The sequence below is a fragment of the Heterodontus francisci genome, unplaced genomic scaffold (genome assembly GCF_036365525.1).
Source record: "Heterodontus francisci isolate sHetFra1 unplaced genomic scaffold, sHetFra1.hap1 HAP1_SCAFFOLD_61, whole genome shotgun sequence".
In the NCBI taxonomy this organism is placed as follows: Eukaryota; Metazoa; Chordata; class Chondrichthyes; order Heterodontiformes; family Heterodontidae; genus Heterodontus; species Heterodontus francisci.
In genome coordinates, this window is record NW_027141441.1 from 5,295,739 (window position 1) to 5,315,720 (window position 19,982).

Genomic DNA, 19,982 nt, shown 5'->3' on the forward strand with positions numbered 1-19,982 from the left:
ACCCCTAGATCAGCATGCCACTGATATCAGAGCTTCCTTTTAGCTCCTGTGGAATTTCACTGGCAGCCAAAGCCGACCATCCATTTTTTTTTCAGAGCAAAGCAACATCTTGCAAATTTTGAAATAAAAACAGAAAGTGTTGGAAATGTTCAGAAACTCTGGCAGCATCTGTGGAGAGAGAAACAGAGTTCACCTTTCAGGGCGTTTACCTTTTGTTTGAGCCATCCTTTCACACTGCTTCTGTCCACCCAATCTCACTTTCTATTTTATCTAGATTCCACCCACTCACTCCCTAAATACATTTATCATGAATTCCTCATATCTTTTAATAATGACAATTTTATATTTCTGGCCTTTGCTTTGGACTCCACCACAAGTGGAATCATGTCTCCACCAACCCAATCAAACCCATTCACTATTTCCTCACATTGCAATGTTTCTTTCACCCTGACAGACGATGGAATTTCTGCTGCTTGATTACAGTTCTTGCTTCCTGCCAGTAGATGTCACCTCACTCCAGCACAGTGAAGGTGACAAATCTGAGAGCACACAACAAGAAGTAATTGTTCACGTTGTTCCTTGTTCAGTGAATAGGTCCCTTTATTCCTGCACACTCTTTAGAACTGTGCCATTAAGTATATATTGCCTCTCCCTATTCCTTCTGCTAAAATGCATCACCTCACACTAGTCACTATTAAAATCCATCTGCACCTGTCTGCCCATTCTGCTAGCCTATCACTGTCTTGTTGCAGGTGGTTCATTTCATCCTCACTGTTTGCCACTTCTCCAAGTTTGGTGTTATCGGCATATTTTGAGATTCTACTCTATATTCCAAGATCCAAGTCATTTATCTGTCGCAAGTAAAAAGCAGTGGTTCCAGCAGTGACCCTTGGGGAACAGCACTGTCGACAACCTTCCAGTCTGAGAATTAATCATTTATTACGACTTGCTGCTTTCTGTCCTTAAGCCAATTTTCTATCCAATTGGACACTGACCCTCCTATTCCATGAACCTCAATGTTGTTAATCACCCTTTTATGTGTCGTTTCTTAAAATCCATATAAACAACATCCACTGCATGCCCTTCATAAACCTTCTCTGTTAGTTCATCAAAAAATGCAGTTAGATTAGTCAAGCATGAACTCCCATGTATAAATCCATGCTCACTCTCCTTAATTAACTCAAACCTCGACAAGTGACTGTTGATTTTTTCCCTGATTGTTCTTTCTGAAATATTACCCATCACTGCTGTTAATCTAACTCGCCTGTAGTTAGCCGGACTGTCCTTACACCCTTTCTTGAATAAGGGTGTCACATTTGCAACTGTTTAATCCTCTGAAACCTCCCCCGTATCCAGGGAAGATTGGAAGATTATAGCAAGCCTTTCTGTTATCTGCATCCACATTTCCTTTCGCAATCTGGGATGAAAGCCATCCGGACCAGGTAATTTATCTTCCTGAAGCATAACCAGCCTTTTCAGTACCTCCCTCTCTCAATTTGTACCCTCTCCATTGCCTCTACACTCTCCACTTCTTCTGATATTTTGTCAAATTCCACTTCCTTAGTGATCATTGATACAAGGTACTCATTAACTAGATAAACATTGCCCTGCAGCTCTAAGTATATATTACCCTCTTGGTCCCTAATGGGGCCCACTTCACCGCTGACTACCTGCTTATTATTTATATACTGCTCGAAGATTTTTGGGTTCCCTTTCATGTTGACTGCCATTCTATTCTCGTAGAGATAGAGAATAAGCTGAATATAGAAGATATAAATATTTCCCATCCTTGGGTGAGGTGGAATTTTTTTATGCTGTGAGTGGTAATGTCCTGACCCACGAGTGTGGTTGAAGTAGAGACAATCAATGATTTGAAAAAGAAATTGGATGGATACTTGAAGCAAAGGAACTTGCAGGAGGAAAGGGATCGAGCAGGTGAGTGGAACTGAGTAGCTGGCTCCGATAATTGCTGCAGTCACTGCGATCCCCCTTAATTTTGTACAAGGTGACAATGTTTGCATCACGCATGTTTTGAGCCCTTGTTGAGCTCGACTATGGAGGGCTCACTGTCCAGTTCCTCCATGACAGGGAAGTCTGGAATGGCACTGAGAGCTACTACAATGACAATGTTCTCCGTTATGTAGAGTTCAAGATAATGCTCCACTCACCTTTCCATCTGCTTGTTAGGTTCAGTGATGATCACCCCTCTCTTTGTCTTCAAAAGGTGCTGATTTAGTTACTACTGGGCCCATTGCTTTCTTAATTCCTTCATGCATCCCTCCAACATCCCCGGATTCATCAGCAGAGTTTTAACCAGTATTGATTGGTGCAGTGCCGAGCAGTCTGCAGAGACTTGTTTCTGGCAGCTCTGAGGGCATTTAGATGTTGTTTGCTGGGGACTTGTTTGTAGTTCATGAGGGCTCTCCTCTTAGTTACAGTAACTGACTCCATTTCAGTCCAATAAGCCTCAAACCAGTCAGCATTCCTCCCATCTCGTTTCCTATACACAGTGAGTGCAGAGTTATAGATGGTGGTGTGCAGATGATTCCACTTTGACACTGCACTGAGGCCTTGAGCATTGTTGTCTGAAAGAGCCTGATCGAGGATGTTGAGGAACTCCTGGGTCCTTTCTGGATCATTGGTTCGGCAAGTGTTGATCAGAAGACGAGCTTTTATCATGGATGGATGAAGCTTCCTTGGCTGAAGCCTGACCTTGTTACACACCAGGGAGCGATCAGTGTCACAGTCAGCGCTGTGATAGCTGCGAGTGATGAGGACACTGCTGAGGGTGTTATGTCTGGTGAAGATAAGGTCTAGCTGGTGCCAATGGCATGATCTCGGATGTCTCCAGGACACCTTGTAGCACAGCTTGACCTGGAAGTAGCTGTTCATCACACAGAATCCATGGTGACAGCATAGCTCCAGCAACCTCTGTCCATTTTCGTTCATCTTGCCAATCCCCTGGTGCCCTATGCACATTGGCAAAGCTGTGTAGTCAGTACCCAAGCTTGTGTTGAAGTCTCCTAGAAGGTACAGTCCCTCAGTGCTGGGAATTCTACTGATGGCAGTGTCAAGTGTCACATAGAATTGATCCTTGACATCTGGGGTGGAGTTGAGTGTCGGGACATAGATGCACATGAGATTAACTGGGCCCACACTTGTTGACAAGTGAAGAGTAAGAAATCTCTCTGAGCCTACTGTGGCTGGTTCACTCATCTCAAGTGGCGTGTATTTTACTGTGAAACCCACTCCATGCTCACGAGTTGCCTCTTGGGCTTTCCCCTGCCAGAAGAAGGTGTAGTGTTTCTCTTTGAGGGATCCACTTTGAACGAGTCTAGTTTCTTGCAGCACAGCAATGTCCACAATGAGCATTGTGAGTTCCTTGTCGATCACAGCTGTCTTGTGTGTGTCATCAACCTGCAGAAGGTTGTCGGTAAGGCCAGGACACATGGTCCTTACATTCCAGCTTGTGATGCGAAGGACTGGTGTCTTCTTTGTTGAGTTTGTTTTTCTTGGTGCATAGATTATCAATCCGCCTGTTGAGAGATGACTCTCTAAGCTCCAAGCACCCATTGAAGCAAGCAGGTCGTGGCTTCACAGCACCGAACTGACTGGGGGCTGCCCAGCTTGGAGTGAATGGTAGCGATCCAATGAGACACTAAGAGCTCTCCCACTGTCCGAAGTAACCCCTGGCGCTCATACTCTACACCAATTGAATGAGAGCTTATAATCAGTAACTGTTTATTCCCGGGTTGTGCTCATGTTTAACCACGAAGCTGGAGTGTCCTCTCCAGGGCACAGGCCTGTGCAAACAGTATGGAGACCCTGAGCATCAGGACCCCCTCTCAGCATTGCTCGTATTGTCCAAAGGAAAGGAAAAACCAGTACTGTTTGTTACCAGTTCTGTTGTAGGTGTTGCTGGAAAACTGCCTGATAAGTCACAGGAAACCACCTCCAGGACTCCACTCCGGATTTACTGTCCAGGTTTACTGCCTCAGCCTTCTTATTTATTTATTTAGAGATACAGTACTGAAACAGGTCCTTCCAGCCCACCGAGTCTGTACCAACCATCAACCACCCATTTATACTAATCCTACATTAATCCCATATTCCTACCACATCCCCTCACTTCCCCTACCACCTACCTACACTAGGGGCAATTTACAACGGCCAATTTACCTATCAACCTGCAAGTCTTTGGCTGTGGGAGGAAACCAGAGCACCCGGCAGAAACCCACGCAGTCACAGGGAGAACTTGTAAACTCTGCACAGGCAGTACCCAGAATCGAACGCGGGTCACTAGAGGTGTGAGGCTGCGGTGCTAACCACTGCGCCACTGTGTCTTCTCCAGACACCCCTTGAGAAGTGAGACTTTTTGCCCAGAGATGGGGCTCTGTTTCTTGGCATCAGGATGGAACCACACACCAGTGGGCCTGTATGACATGCACAAGGATATCACACACTGCCCCATCTCTGGTACAGATCAGAGTCAGACACTGAACAGATTGCAACCCACAAGGACATCACAACCTTCCCGCTCTCTGGGACAGGTCAGTGTGATACACCAAACAAACAGCACCGCACAGGGACCTCATAAATGCCACGTCCCTGTGACAGATCAAGGTCAGACACTGCAAATATTGCAACCACAGGAACATCACAAATTGCCCCATTCCTCGGACAGCTCGGGGTCTGACATTGAACATATTGCAACAACAAGGACATTACTGTATTACTCCCTCCATTCTGAAAAACAAGCATTCACCCTACTTTTTACCCTGCTGCCAATTTTGGATCCACACTGCCACTGCCCCTTTAATCCCATCTGCTTGAATTTTGTAAGCAAGTCATAGAGAGATGCAAAACTGAAACAGGCCCTACGGCCCACTGAGTCTGTGTTGACCAACCACCACCCATTTATAGTAATCCTACACCATAATCCCATATTCCCTGCCACATCCCCACCATTCTCTTCCCTACACTAGGAGCAATTTACAACAGCCAATTTACCTATCAACCTGCAGTCTTTGCTTGTGGGAGGAAACCGGATCACCCAGCAGAAACACACACAGTCACAGGGAGAACTTGCAAACTCTGCACAGGCAGTACCCAGAACTGAACCTGGGTTGCGAGAGCTGTGAGGTTGCAGTGCCAACCACTGTGCCATTGTGCTGCCCCAAGTCTAGTTTATTGTACCTTTTCAAACACAATTTTGACGTCCAGACACGTACCATTAACCTCACCACCCTCGTCAACTCTCTCTGAAACTTCATCAAAGAAATTAATTCATTAATTATTTCAGACACAATCTTCTGTTAACCAATCTGTACTGGCTGTCATTTATTAGCCCATGTTCTACCAAGTGACAGTTAATTTCCTCCTGGATAATTGTCTCTAAAAGTTTCCCCACCACCGACATTAGACTAATTGGTCTGTAGTTCCTGGGTTTATCTCTCTTTTTAAACAGGGCTGTAATATTCACAACCCTTGCAGATTTATCTTTTAATTCCGGAAAGTCTATTGCAGACAATCACTTTGGGCATGACTTTAACCAATTAAAGCAACAGGATACTTGATTAATAAGTCCAGAACTTTTATTGAGAGTAAAATAGTACTTAATAATTGAAAGTAAAATTATACTTAACAAACTTGGGGAATATAACTTTACAGCTCTGGGGACTGGTCGAGCTTGGTCTCAGAGTGTCACGGTCCTCTTTGTCCAGTCTAGATCCCTCGTCAGATGGAGAACTTGGTTGATGATCTGAGTCTTTACCCCTGGGATCTTCTTGTGTTCCTGCACACTGAAACCTTACAAGATCCCTACTTTTAACCCCTGGATGGCCATCACACCACCATGTAAAATAATAATTGGTCCTAGCTGTTGCTAGGTACATTTAATTAGTTCTTAATAATGTCTTCCACTAACAGTCACCTGTCCTCAGAATCTCAGACATGAGTACAATGGAGTGGTTTCACACTGTCTCCCAATCTGATCTGAAACAAGTTTCCTGTTCATTAAATCTAGACTCTTGAAGGTCACGATGTACCATACCATGGGTTTTATCAGGGGTCCGAGAAAGGTCCATTGTTTGAATACATTTAGCTGAAACTGTCCTTTCCCACACAGACACAGAAACTCACAGTAATTAGATTGAACTAACTTTAAATGAAAACCCATTCTCTCTAAAATGTTTATTGATTCATTAATTATAACTCAATCAAGGTTCATTACTTTTACAATCATCTGTTTCAGGATGGGTAGCTACTCATTAATTATACAGGATATAAACGTTAGTACTGAACAAAAAATGGTTCCTTTGGTCATGTGTTCATTATAAAATGGCTTTCTTAACGTTGTTAGTTATGACAATGGATACATGATAAAAATGGTCAAGTTAAACTGAGATCGAACTACCCAAGCTTCCCTCCATCCTCCAGTCCTCTGGCATCATTCCCATATTCAAGGAGGATTGAAAGATTGTGGTTCGAGTCTCTGCTATTTCCACCCTGACTTCCCTCAGCAACCCAGGATGCAGCCCATCCAGACCGGGTGACCTGTAGACAGGTGTGAGCACTGCTAACCTTGTAATTGTCTCCTCTTTATCTATTTTCATCCCCTCCAAATTCTCCACTTCCTCCTCCTTTACTGTGACATTTGCAACACCCGTTTGTTTTGTGATGACAGATGAAATGTACTTAATTGGTACCTCAGCCACACCCTCTGCCTCCACAGGATCTCCTAATTGACCCACCCTTTCATTGACTGTCCATATGTTGGTAAAAGACTTCAGTGTTCCCAGTTATGTGACCTGCTAATCTTTTCTCATACATTCTCTTGCTGATCTCATTTCCTTTTTCAGCTCTCCTCTGTACTTTCTGTATTCTGCTTGTTTCTCTACTGCATATGAATCCTCACATGATTTTTCAGTGAATGGTTTTTGAACTATTTTGTAAAAGGATTCAGTTTTGTAAATTTCTCCCTAGCTCCCCTCATGGTCAGGCAGAAAGTTTAACTGCTGTGTTTTCAAACAGCAACAGCTTTATTTGAAAAGCCATTGGGACAGGATTCCGGGTTTTAATCCAGTCACAAATCTGGTTCTGATGTCTTGTGGCTCCAGCTGTCACATGACCTGTCAGAGGATGACCTCATAATTGACCCAGTCATGGAGCTGTGGGTTGATGTTTAAATTGCTTCAAAATAATTTTCCAGAAGGACAATCAAAATGAATCGATATATAAAAGGTAGATTTTGTGAATTTGTGCTCCCAGTAGAAATTCCTACAGAGTCTGCTGGTTTTCATATCCCCAATTCCCCACAGGAAGCTCTGTGCTCGGAGTCTGTATTCATTACATTAACATTATACAGAATCATTTCATGGGAGACCCCAGTGTGAATTGTAGACAGGTGGGTCAGTGTTAACTTTCAAAGTAACACAGAAGCAAAATACTGCTGATACTGGAAATCTGAAATAAAAACAGAAAATGCTGGAAATACTCAGCAGGTCTGGCAGCATCTGTGGAGAGAGAGACAGAGTTAACGTTTCAGCTCTGTGACCTTTCATCAGAACTGAGCTGAAATTGTCTGAGGGACTGCGATTGTGGAATCAATTTCAGGGTCAAAGACATTGTACTCTGTACGGATAGGAAGATGGAGATTATTAAGTATAGTGCAAGAATATCGATGCTTGTACATTATTTTAATCAAAATTGATTTAAACTTTGTGCTCATGAATCCTATCTTTTGATCACAATGACACTGATAACAATGGAAAAAGCAAGACTTGCATTTCACGACCACAGGACATTGCAAACCCTTTTACAGCCAATGAAGGAAGGACTTTTAAAGTGTAGTCACTCAACAGTACAATAGAGTACCCTACAATAAAGATGTATAAGATTCTCACCACACAACTGCCAGACAATGACCATCCCAAACAAGAGAGAATCTAACCATCTCCCTTTGACATTCAATGGCATTACCATCGCTGAATCCCCCACTCTCAACAACCTGGGGGTTACCATTGAGCAGAAACTGAACTGCAGTAGCCATATAAATATTATGGCTACAAGAGCAGGTCAGAGACTCGGAATCCTGCGGCAAGTAACTCACCTCCTGACTCCCCAAAGCCTGTACATTAGTCAGGGGTATGATGGAATACTCTCCACTTGTCTGGCTGGGTGCAGCTCCAACAATACTCAAGAAACTCAACAGGACAAAGCAGCCCGCTTGATTGGCACCCCATTTACAACATTCATGCCCTCCATCACTGGCACACAGTGGCAGCAGTGTGTACCATCCACAAGATGCACTGCAGCAATGTGCCAAGGCTCCTGAGACAGCACCTTCCAAACCCGCGACCTTTATCACCTAGAAGGACAAGGGCAACAGATGCATGGGAACACCACAACCTGCAAGTTCCCCTCCAAGCCACACACCATCCTGAATTGTAACTGTATCACCGTTCCTTCACTGTTGCTGGGTCAAAATCCTGGAACTCTCTTCATAACAGCAGCACATGGACTGCAGTGGTTCAAGAAGGCAGCTCAGCACCGCCTTCTCAAGGCAATTAGGGATGGATAATAAATGCTGGCCCAGCCAGCGACACCCACCTCCCATGAATGAATAAAAAAATGATAATATCCTGTAATCCTCCAAAGTAGAAAATACAGTTGGAAATGAAAAATAATAAAACACAGTCAGCATGGATTTCACAAAGAAAGACTTGATTAACCTTATCTTTGAAAAATCAACAGCAAGAGTAATATAGCAGATGTAGAAGAGTTTAAGTTAATAAAGCCTCATCCATTTATGTGCTTGAACCATCAAATTGTGGGTTAACAAAGAAACACACTAACTGACAGAGCTGCATGTTGTTCTTTCTAAATTACCCTAAAGTAGGGTGTTAATGAGTTAAATCTTCAGGTTGCTGCAACCAGAATAGCCATTGTCCACTATCACTTTTACTGTTATAAATAAAGATGGAACATTCATCGTGAATCTATAGAAACAGTCTGGTCCTGCACAATGCAGACACATCCACGTCATCACCAACCAGCTCTCCTATAATTGGTGCAGTTATTTGACTTTGCCCCATTCGCTCCATGGAATTACTTTTAAAAGATTTTAAATTACAAGCAGTTTTGTTAATGTTCAGCCTTTGAGAAGAAATCATTCCCTGGCCACAGTGGAGACAGCATTGAATATAAAACAGTAGACGACCAGGTAACACAATGAAAGCTGATCAGCTAATCTCTAATTACTTGCATTTCTTAATTTTGCTCTTGCTATTCGGTTTTTCATCATTTTCAGCGCCTGACTGTGGATATTATTGTGATTAAATGTGAAAAGATGCACTGTGTCTCAGCCCCGGTATATTGGCTCTTTCTCTGTACAGTGCTGTATACACTCAGATACTGACAGTGTCTCTCCCTCCCTCAACTTTCCAGCCCTGACGGTGCAGAAAGCGCTGCTCAAAGTTACACATTCTGACTGTTTGCAGTTGATTAGTGAGAGATTATTAACGTATCCTTCTGCAGCGCTGCCTCGGTTAATAACAGCAGATCGAAGTCACATTTCAGATGCAGAAACAGACGCATCAATTATTCACTCTTTCCCAGAGTGAGTGAGGCCGGGACAAGCAGCAACATTCCGGCCCCACACTCTGCAATTACCCAGCACCAGTGGAAAGCAGTGAATACAGATTCAATCAGTGGGTTAATGTCCATTACAGGGATGCAAAATTCCACAGCCCAGGATAAACATCCCCATACACCGAGAACAAGCTCAGGAAAACCCGGGGGAGTTAATATCCCAGTCACTGAGCATTCCAGCAACATTGAACAAGTTCCTGAACTGAGTAAACCTTTCAAAGTACAGAAGTGAAGACGAGGTCAAAAAGGTCTGAACAGTTGAGGTGACTGAGCGGTTTCAGCTTCTCTGTTCAGGTTGCAGCTTTCACTGGAGGCATGTGTTTAAATCCCACTTCTGACAACTTGATTTTCAGTTACTTTGCAGAGCTTCCTTGAAGGTTTGAGGTAGAGTAAATACTGAGGAACTGTTTCTAACTGCTGAAAGGTCAATAACCGAAGGTTACAGATTTAAGGTGACTCACAAAACCAGAAGGAACTTGAGGAAAAATCGATTTCTGCAACATGTGGTTAGGATTTCAGTTTTGTGGATAGATTGGAGAAGCTGGGGTTGTTCTCTTTAGAGAGGAGATTTGATAGAGGTGTTCACAATCATGAGGGGTCGTGACAGACCCGATAGAAATTGTTGGTAGAAGGATTGAGACTCAGGTAAAAGCTGTGGCTCAGTTGGTCACACTCACCTCGAAATCACAAGCTTCTCGGTTCAGATTTCACAGCTGACACTCCAGTGCAGCACTGAGGGTGTTGAAGGTGCTGCCTTTCAGGTGTGATGTTAAACCAAGACCTGGTCTGCATGTTTGGGTGAATGTAAAAGATCCCATGCTGCAATTTCAAACAAGTGAAGAGCAATTCTCCCTGGTGTTGTGATCAATATTTGCCCCTCAATCAGATCAGTTGGTCATTATCACATTGCTGTTTGTGGGTATCAGCTGCTGCATTTCTGACATTACAACAGTGATCACACTTCAAAAGTATTTCATTGTCTACAAAGTGCTTTGATATGTCCAGTGGTCTTGAAAGGTGCTATATAAATGCAAGTCTTTTCTTTCTTTATCACAACACATTGCTGTGTAAACAATGGTTCTTCATGTCACCTCTGGTTCTTCTGCCAATCACCTGATATCTGTGTCCTCTGCTTGCTGACCCTTTTACCACTGGAAACAGTTTCTCCTTATTTAAAATATTGAAAACCTTCATGATTTTGAACAAATGTGTCAAATCTCTTCTGAATTTTCTCTGCTGCAAGGAGAACAACCCCAGCTTCTCCAATCTCTCCACATAACTGAAATCCCTCACCCTGCTACCATTGTGGTAAATCTCTTTTTTATTCTTTCCTGGGTTGTGGGCACTGCTGACACAATGTGATTCCTGTCAATGGAGCGGCCCGCTGACATCATCGGACTGTGCCAAGCTGTGCGTAGGCACAGCTCCATCTTGCCAGGATTAAGTGGCACATGTGGAGGATGATGTCATTGCGCAGCGCCAACATCATCGCATATACGCGCTTGGTCCAGGTATCCAGCCCCTCACTCAGCTGGAGGAAGCGGCTGAATAGGAGACTTTGAGGCTGGAGCTCTCCCCCCTCGGCAACTCGCTCCAGGCCTCGACGCTTCCTCCCCTCAGCCGCTCGCTGTACACCTCGATGCTCCCCTGGACAATTGTTCCCCACTCGCGTCATCCAGCTCTATGGCCACTTGCTCTCTGCCCCCCAACCCCCGCTCCAGCCGCTAGCTCTAGACCATGCCACTTCCCTCCTCTAGGCCACTCACTACTCGCTCCTACGTCACACTTTGCAGCCCACCTTGCTTCTTCGGGCGGCGCTTGGAGACTGGACAAACGTGGGAGCAAGTGGCCGAGAGAAGGGAAGCAGCGCAGCCTAGAGCTAGTGGCTGGAGGGGAGGGGGGGTGGGGAGTGAGCGAACGACTGGAGAATGGGGTGACATGATCGGGAGACAATCGGCCAGGGAAGTAGTGGGGGGAGCAGCGAGGTCTGGAGCGAGCGACTATGGAGGGTGGAAGCGGCCGGTGCAAAGCAGGGGGAGAAAGCGAGTTGTGCCACCTAGTGGTTGCGTTGTCAGCAAACGCAGCCTTTATTGTCCATCCTTAATTGCCCTTGAGAAGGTGGGGGTGAGCTGCCTTTTTGGAGCTGCTGCAGTCCATGTGTTGTACGTAAACCCACAGTGCTGTTAGGAAAGGAGTTCCAAGATTTTGATCCAGTGACAGTGAAGGAATGGTGATATAGTTCCCAGTCAGGACAGTATGTAACTTGGAGGGGAGCTTGCAGATGGTGGTGTTCCCATTCATCCAATGTCCTTCTAGGTGGTCGAGATTGGGGGTTTGGAAGGTGCTGTCGAAGGAGGCTTGGTGAGTTGCTGCAGTGCATCTTGTAGATGGTACACACTGCTGCCACTGTTCACTGGTGGTGCTGGAAGTGAATATTTAAAGTAGTGGATGGAGTGCTGATCAAGTGATCTGCTTTGTCCTGGATGGTGTTGAGTTTCTTTGGTGTTGTTGGAGCTCCACTCATCCAGGCAAGTGGGGAGTATTACATCACACTCCTGACTTGTGCCTTGTAGATGGTGGACAGGAGGTGAGTTACTTGCAGCTGAATTCCCAGCTTCTGACCTGCTCTTGTAGCTACGGTATTTTTATGACTGATCCAATTCAGTTTCTGCTCATTGGTAACCCCCCGGATGTTGATTGTGAAGGATTCAGCAATGGTAATGTCATTGACTGTCAAGGGGAGATGGTTAGATTTACTCTTGTTGGAAATGGTCAGTGCCTGGCATTTTTGTGGCGTGCATGTTACTTGCACTTATCAGTCCAAGCCCAATCTTGCCCAGGTCTCTCTACTTGTGGACACGGACTGCTTCTGTATCTGAGGAGTTACTAATGCAACTGAACATTTTGCAATCATCAGTGAACATTTCCACTTCTGACCTTATGATGGAAGGAAGTTTATTGATTCTAGACAGATACATGAATGGGCAGGAAGAAAAGAGATACAGACCCTTAGAAAATAGGCGACATGTTTAGATAGAGGACCTGGATCGGCGCAGGCTTGGAGGGCCGAAGGGCCTGTTCCTGTGCTGTAATTTTCTTTGTTCTTTGTTTGTTCTTTGATGAAGCAACTGAAGACGGTTGGGGCCGAGGACACTACCCTGAGGAACTCCTGAGCGATGTCTGGTACTGAGATGATTGGCCACCAACAACCAGCACCATATTCCTTTGCGCAAGGTATGCCTCCAACCAGTGGAGATTTTTATCCTTGATTGCCATTGACTTCAATTTTGCAAGGGCTCCTTGATGCCCTTGGCAAGAGCAGTCACTGTCACCTCACCTCCTGAATTCAGCTCTTCTGTCCATATTTGGGCCAAGGCCATAATGAGGTCAGGAACTAAGTGGCCCTGGCGGAACCCAAAATGAGCATTGGTGAGTAGGTTATGGCTGTGTAAGTGCTGCTTGATAGCACTGTCAACGACACCTTCCATCACTTTACTGATGATCAAGAGGAGGCTGATCGGGCAGGAATTGACCGGGTTGGATTTGTCCTGCCTTTTGTATACAGAACATACCTGGGCAATTTTCCACATTGCTGGGTAGATGCCAGTGTTGTAGCTTGGCGGGCGGCGTGGCTAGTTCTGGAGCACAAGTCTTCAGCACTGCAGCCAGGATGTTGTCAGTATCCAGAGCCTTCAGCCATTTCTTGATATCATGTGGAGTGAAGTGGAATTAGCTGAAGATTGGCACCTGTGATGCTGGGGACCTCAGGAGGAGGCCGAGATTGATCATCTACTTGGCACTTCTGGCTGAAGATGGTTGCAAATGATTCAACCTTGTATTTTGCACTGATATACTGGTCTCCCTTATCATTAAGGATGGGGATATTTGTGGAGCCTCGTCCTCCTGTTAATTGTTTAATTATCAACCACCATTCAGGACTGGATGTGGCAGGACTGCAGAGCTTTGATCTGATCTGTTGGTTGTGAGATCACTCAGCTCTGTCCATTGCATGCTGCTTCCGCTATTTGACATGCAAGTAATCCTGTGCTGTGGCTTCATCAGGTTGACACCTCATTTTTAGGTCTGCTTGGTGCTGCTCCTGACATGCCTTCCTGCACACTTCATTGAACCACTATTGCTCCCTTGGCTTGATGGTAATGGTAGAGTGAGGGATATGCCAGGCCATGAGGTAACATATTGTGTTTAAATACAATTCTGCTGCTGCTGATGGCCCACAGTGCCTCATAGATGCCCAGTTTTGAGCTGCCAGATCTATTCATTTCTTCCCTCAGATATAATTGAAAAAAAAATTCTGAAGAAATGCATGAACTAAATAAAAAGGAGAGAGAAATAAATACTGACAAAATAGATGGCAGAATTTGGAAGGTAAAAAGATTTCAGTTTTATCATTGATGAGTGAGAGGAATATATCACACTTTGGGGCTTCTGGAAGTGGATTTACTGATAATCTGGTTAATTGATGGGAAGCTGCTTCATAGTTGGTGGAACAAATTCCCGCCCTTGGGGTGGAGCCAACAGCTGCATCCGTCCAATAACAGACAGAGTAGAAGTACTGTATCAGGCCGTGTTAGCTCAGTTGGTAGAGCATGGGATTTTTAATCTCAGGGCCTAGGATTTGAGACCCTTGTTGTGTGGTTGTTCTTCCCTTTTTCAGTCTTCATCAGCAGAGAGTTCAAGGAGTGTTTGAAATTAAATTCAACAACATCACCAGATTTCAACTACTCCCACCCCGCCCCCTCCCAGTGTAGTTGACAGGACTCTCAACCTCTGCCTTCCCCCTTCCCCTCCCTCCCAGATCTGCGACAGGGTTCCCCTTGTCCTCACTTTCCACCCCACCTGCCTCCACATCTAAAGGATCATCCTCCACCATTTCCGCCACCTCCAGCGTGATGCCACCACCAAACGCATCCTCCCCTCCCCTGTCAGCATTCCGAAGGGATTGCTCCCTCCGCGACACCCTGGTCCACTCCTCCATTACCCCCACTACCTCGTCCCCTTCCCAAGGCACCTTCCCATGCAATCGCAGGAGATATAATACCTGCCATTTTCCCTCCTCTCTGCTCATTATCTAAAGCCCCAAACACTCCTTTCAGGTGAAGCAGCGATTTACTTGTACTTCTTTCAATTATGTATACTGTATTCACTGCTCACAATGCAGTCTCCTCTAAACTGGGGAGACCAAACGCAGATTAGATGGAACACCTCTGCTCAGGCCGAAAGCATGATCCTGAGCTTCGGGTTGCTTGCCATTTCAACACTCTCCCCTGCTCTCATGTCAACATTTCTGTCTTTGGCCTGTTCCAGTCTTCCAGTGAAAATCAACCCAAGCTCGAGGAGCAGCACCTGACCTTTTGATTCGGCACTCTTCAGCCTTGTGAATTGAACATTGTGTTCAATAACATCAGAGCATGACTGGTGTCAGGCAACCACAAGCATTAACACACTCTTTGCCTTTGTCCCAGGACAGCTTTGTTATTTAATCTCTCCTTCCCTCTGCACTATCAAACACCTTCCCCTTTGTTCTCTCCCACATGCCCCTCCCCGTCACTTGTTTAAAACCTAATTCTTTTCTAACCTGTGCCAGTTCTGATGAAAGGTCACAGACCAGAAACGTTAACTTTGTTTCTCTCACCACAGATGCTGCCAGAGCTATTGAGTATTTCCAGCACTTTTTGTTTTTATTTCAGATTTCCAGCATCTGCAGTATTTTGCTTTTATTGTGTCAGGAAGTCTTTCCTTGATTCAGGACTCTTACCTCTCTCCAGAATCTCTCTGCTAAAGATTGAACTTTATCTCATTTCACTCACAGCTCAGGGTCAGTGTGGCACAGTGGGACTTCTGGCTGTGTCCCACTTCACAATCCCTCAGTATTGAGAAAACAATGGGGAATATTACTCACATGTTGTGTTCTGTAACTTTTTACAAACACTTTAATGTATATATTGTCTTCCAAAGCAGTGACAGAATGGTGGCTTTAGTGTGTTGTTGAAATAGCTTTGTTGAGTTCGTGCTGTGCTAACAGTTAAACAGTTCTTGGTTCAATCCCAGGTTTTGGCACTTTCAACCTCTCCTGTGTCTTTTTCTTTGGCTCCAATTGTCAAGCTGCATGATTTACTCTGAAATTAGCACCAGAGAACCAAGGCACCAGCGAGCATGAGGAGCTGAAATTAGCACAGATCGAATCCACTTAATATTTCTGACTGAAGATGGTTGCAAATGCTTCAGCTTCATCTTTTGCACTGACGTGCTCAGCACCACCATCATTGAGGATGTGAATGTTTTTGGAGCCTCCTCATCTTGTTAGTTATTTAATTATCCACCAATATTCACGACTGGATGTGGCAGGACTGTGGAGCTGTGATCTGATTCTGAGGGAGATATCCGTGTGTGGAGTGGCGGGATGTATGGAGAGTGATCCTGAAGAGAGTGTCCGAGCCTGGAGTGGAAGCTTTCCATGGAGGTACAGGAGTAGGTCATTCAGCCCCAGTGTTTTATAAAGGTTTAGCATAACTTATTTGCTTTTACTCTGTGCCTCTATTAATAAAGCCAAGTGTCCTGTTTGCTCTTAGAAACCTTTTCAAACCTTGATCAAAAAAGATTGGTGTACATTGTCTCATTCTTCCTCCCAAACTGTATCACTTCACAAGTCTCTGTGTAAAATGTTATCTGTTGTGTGAAAGCCCATTTTACCAGTGTGTTTAAGTTCCTCTGAAGTGTGTTACTGTCACTGGCATAGGATGAAATTCACGAGCATTCTTTGATGCCATCTCCGTGGAAAGAGCAATCTTACACACCAGCTCAAATTGGGATTTTGTGTGTTTAGTATCTTTCCTCATGCACCAATATAAGCACAAATCTGTCTCATAATGTACGGTCTAAGAATGTGCCAATGTTGCAATGTGGTGATAAATTCTTCAGTGTCACAATGTACTCACCAACTGTTTCACTACTTTTCTGTTTTCTGGATCCAAGTTTGTAGCTTTCCGCGATCTCTAGTGGCTTAGGGTTGAGCCTCACTTCAACGAAGAAACGGAAAATCATGATTTAAAGATTACACTGTCAATCATTCACATCTCTGTCTTCTCCTGAACTTCGAGTTCAAATTTGTTTGTGAAGTTGAGTCACACGTTAAGACAGCACAGTCTTTGTCTTTGTGAAGGAAGTGATTTGGGAATGGCTGTTTGAAACTGTCCCTTCTTGCACAGAAATTCAGTGCAAATACTTGATCACTCACAATTTCCTTGAGAGAAATTTGTTCACAATCGCATTCGACACGGAAACTGCCTCAGCATTACTCTCACTGAAGCAGAATGTGACCGTGTTGTATGTTTCAGAATGTTGTTGCCGTTATTTGTCGCTTTTAACCAAGACTGGGAGACAGGGCAAGGTTGATCCGAGGTTGGAATATATTATCATTCAGGAGCAAGAAAAATCAAAAGGAACAAAATAAGAAAACCCAGTCTTCAGATTTGAGAATCTGTAGATCCGCTTTGGGAAAGTGAATCAGAGCAGAATGAAGGGTGAACTGTCCAGAAGAGATGAAGACACAGCTCAGTCAACACGTTCCCCTGGTTTATGATGCTGGAACATTCCTCACACAGAAATGATTCATACCAATGACAAACATTCTTACAGCTGATAATTTATGCTACTGATTTAAGGACTGTCTCATGTGGTTACCGAGTGACGACGAGAAGATATTAAACTTTGTTCTATTCAATCTCGCTGTGATAAAGTTTGAATTTTTCTCCCTTTTATAAACAGTATTTGAAGGGTCTCGGTAACAATGTTCAGTGTTGATGAGAGTGGGGTCTGGGTGAGAAGCTGCTGAGTGTGACAGGGTCAGGACTGGATGCAGGAAGTTCTCTGACAGTCTCCCTCTATCTCTCTAATGGGTTTGAGTTGATTTACGACTGGTAGCTTTTATTTTACTTTTCTTATTTAGAGATATAGCCCCTTCAGCCCACCGAGTCTGTGCCAACCAGCAACCACCCATTTATACTAATCCTACATTAATCCCATATTCTCTACTACATCCCCACCATTCTCCTACCACGTACCTACACTAGGGCCAATTTACAATGGCCAATTTACCTATCAACCTGCAAGTCTTTTGGAGGTGGGAGGAAACCAGAGCACCTGGCGGAAACCCACACAGACATTGGGAGAACTTGCAAACTCCACACAGGCAGTACCCAGAACTGAATCCTGGTCGCTGGAGCTGTGAGGCTGCGGTGCTAACCATTGCGCCACTGTGCTGCTGTTGGTGTTTTGATAAATGAAGGAAGTTCCCTCCACCCATTTTTTTTGGACAGACAGTGTGGAAGAAGGATGTAAAGGGTTAATGCTGAAGATAGTGGGATCAACCCCTCCCACTGTCAGAGTGATGATGGAATAGTCACGTGAGATGAAGTTTGGGAGAAGAGAGAGCAGCACCAAGGATGCTAGCTTAGCAGGCTTAATGAGTGTGTATAGAGTATTGTGCAAATTAGAAAAGAGTTCTTAGTTCTTTCAGCAGGAACTGTGTCCAGAAAATATCGAGAAACTCACAATTTTATTATTCAGGAGTCGGAACACAGATATTAATTCCAAGTGACAGTTCTGGGACCAATTAACAAAAAAAGGTAGAGAATAATATTACTCACTGATTGAAATCCCCGAGTGAGGAGACAGTTAAACAGGTGATCTGTTGGGGCATCCTTCGATCCAAGGTTTCAGCAACATTTAATCTCCCTTTTTGGTGAAATTCTCTGTTATTTGCAACTTTTTTTATCAGCTTTGATGGGCGAGTGAAAAAACTGAAAAAAATTGAACAGTTCCCTCCTTTCTTTTCTTCCTTCTTCTCTTCTTTCCATCAGTTTCTCTTTTCTGTCCCAGATCAATATAATGATGAGAATCCCACTTTAATCTGCTGTTTCTGGTGTTTTATCCATTCCAATCAAAATTTCAACATTCCAATCAAATCTATTTGTTATTCCACAGTGTCTCTCCATGTGTTTTATTCTGTTGTATTCTCTCACAGTCTGTTTGATGATCAATGTTACATCTCACTCTCTGTTCTGGTGAAGATCAGAAGCAGTGATATCTGTTTACACCACCCGACAATTCGGCCTGATGCTGTGCCTCGCTGATCATGTGGGGTTAAAGCAATTCTTCCAGTCAGTTAGTTCAGTTTTCATTTCATGAGAAATTTGGTCATCATGACTTCATCAGTGACCGAATGGTTCAGGTGTCTGAGTGATGTTAATCATGATGTGATGAAATGATTGTATGTTCCAGTCTTTCCCTGGTGGGTTTTCACACTGAGTAGAAACGTGTTGGACATGTTCTGGAAATGTTTCACACCGCTCCATCCCCAACTTCATTTACTTACAGAAGATATATTTCCATCATTCCACAGCTGGCTGCACAGCCAGAAGCTGTGCTGAAGGTGACAGCTGTGCATCTGCAACTGACTAGGTGGCCGAGAGGTTAAGGCGATGGATTGCTGATCCATTGTGCTTTGCACACGTGGGTTCGAATCCCATCCTTGTCGCTGGTTTATGAGCTGTTTCGTGTGTTATTTATGTTGGGTGAGCTCATTTGTTAAGTCAGCCTCGAAACCTGTTCTTGTCAATGTCCAGACAGTGATTCCAGAAATGTTTATACTTCATTAAAATTGAGACAGACAATTGGAATTCTTCACCCAAACTGCACTGGAATGAAGATCAAATAGGGATCACGAAACGGAGCAGGATTTTTCCTCCCCTCCTTCCTTCCATCATTACTTTCTCTGGATTTGCACCAAGTGAAAGACAAATGGGAAAAGCAAATGGCGAGGGAGCAGATGCAGAAAATTATCCTTTGGCAAGAAATTTATTTTCAAATCTTCTTGATAGATTAAGTGAGTGAGCAATGCTTTGGCAGATGGAGTTTAAAATGAGGGGTCATCGACTACCGAAGATAGATCAGAGTGTTTTTTTGTAAGAGGTGAGATGTTAGAAACGGCGGAGGAGCAGAGACCCGAATACTGAATTAATAAAAGCTCGTGGACTGGTAGAAAATAATGTGAAAAGTGAACAGAATATGAAGATTGGAACTCATGTTGCAGTGATATAAAGCTCTGTGCTCCTGAAGTAAATGTCCAAGCCCAGATTGTGGGGAATCTGTGGAGAGTGATTTGGTTTTTATTCATTCTTGGGTGTGAGTATCGCTGAGAAGGCGAGCATTTATTACCCATTCCTATTGCTGTTGAGAAGGTGGTGGAGAGCTGCCTTCTTGAACTGATGCAGTCCATATGGTGCAGGAACACCCACACTGCCGTTGGGGAG

The 19,982-nt window shown here is 44.3% G+C and overlaps 1 non-coding gene across 1 annotated transcript; it reads left to right on the plus strand.

The window, feature by feature from the left end:
* Nucleotides 1-19,125: 19,125 nt before the first annotated feature.
* On the plus strand, nt 19,126-19,207 carry trnas-gcu (transfer RNA serine (anticodon GCU)). Its single transcript has one exon. It is a non-coding gene; the product is annotated as a tRNA-Ser (tRNA).
* Nucleotides 19,208-19,982: the final 775 nt, after the last annotated feature.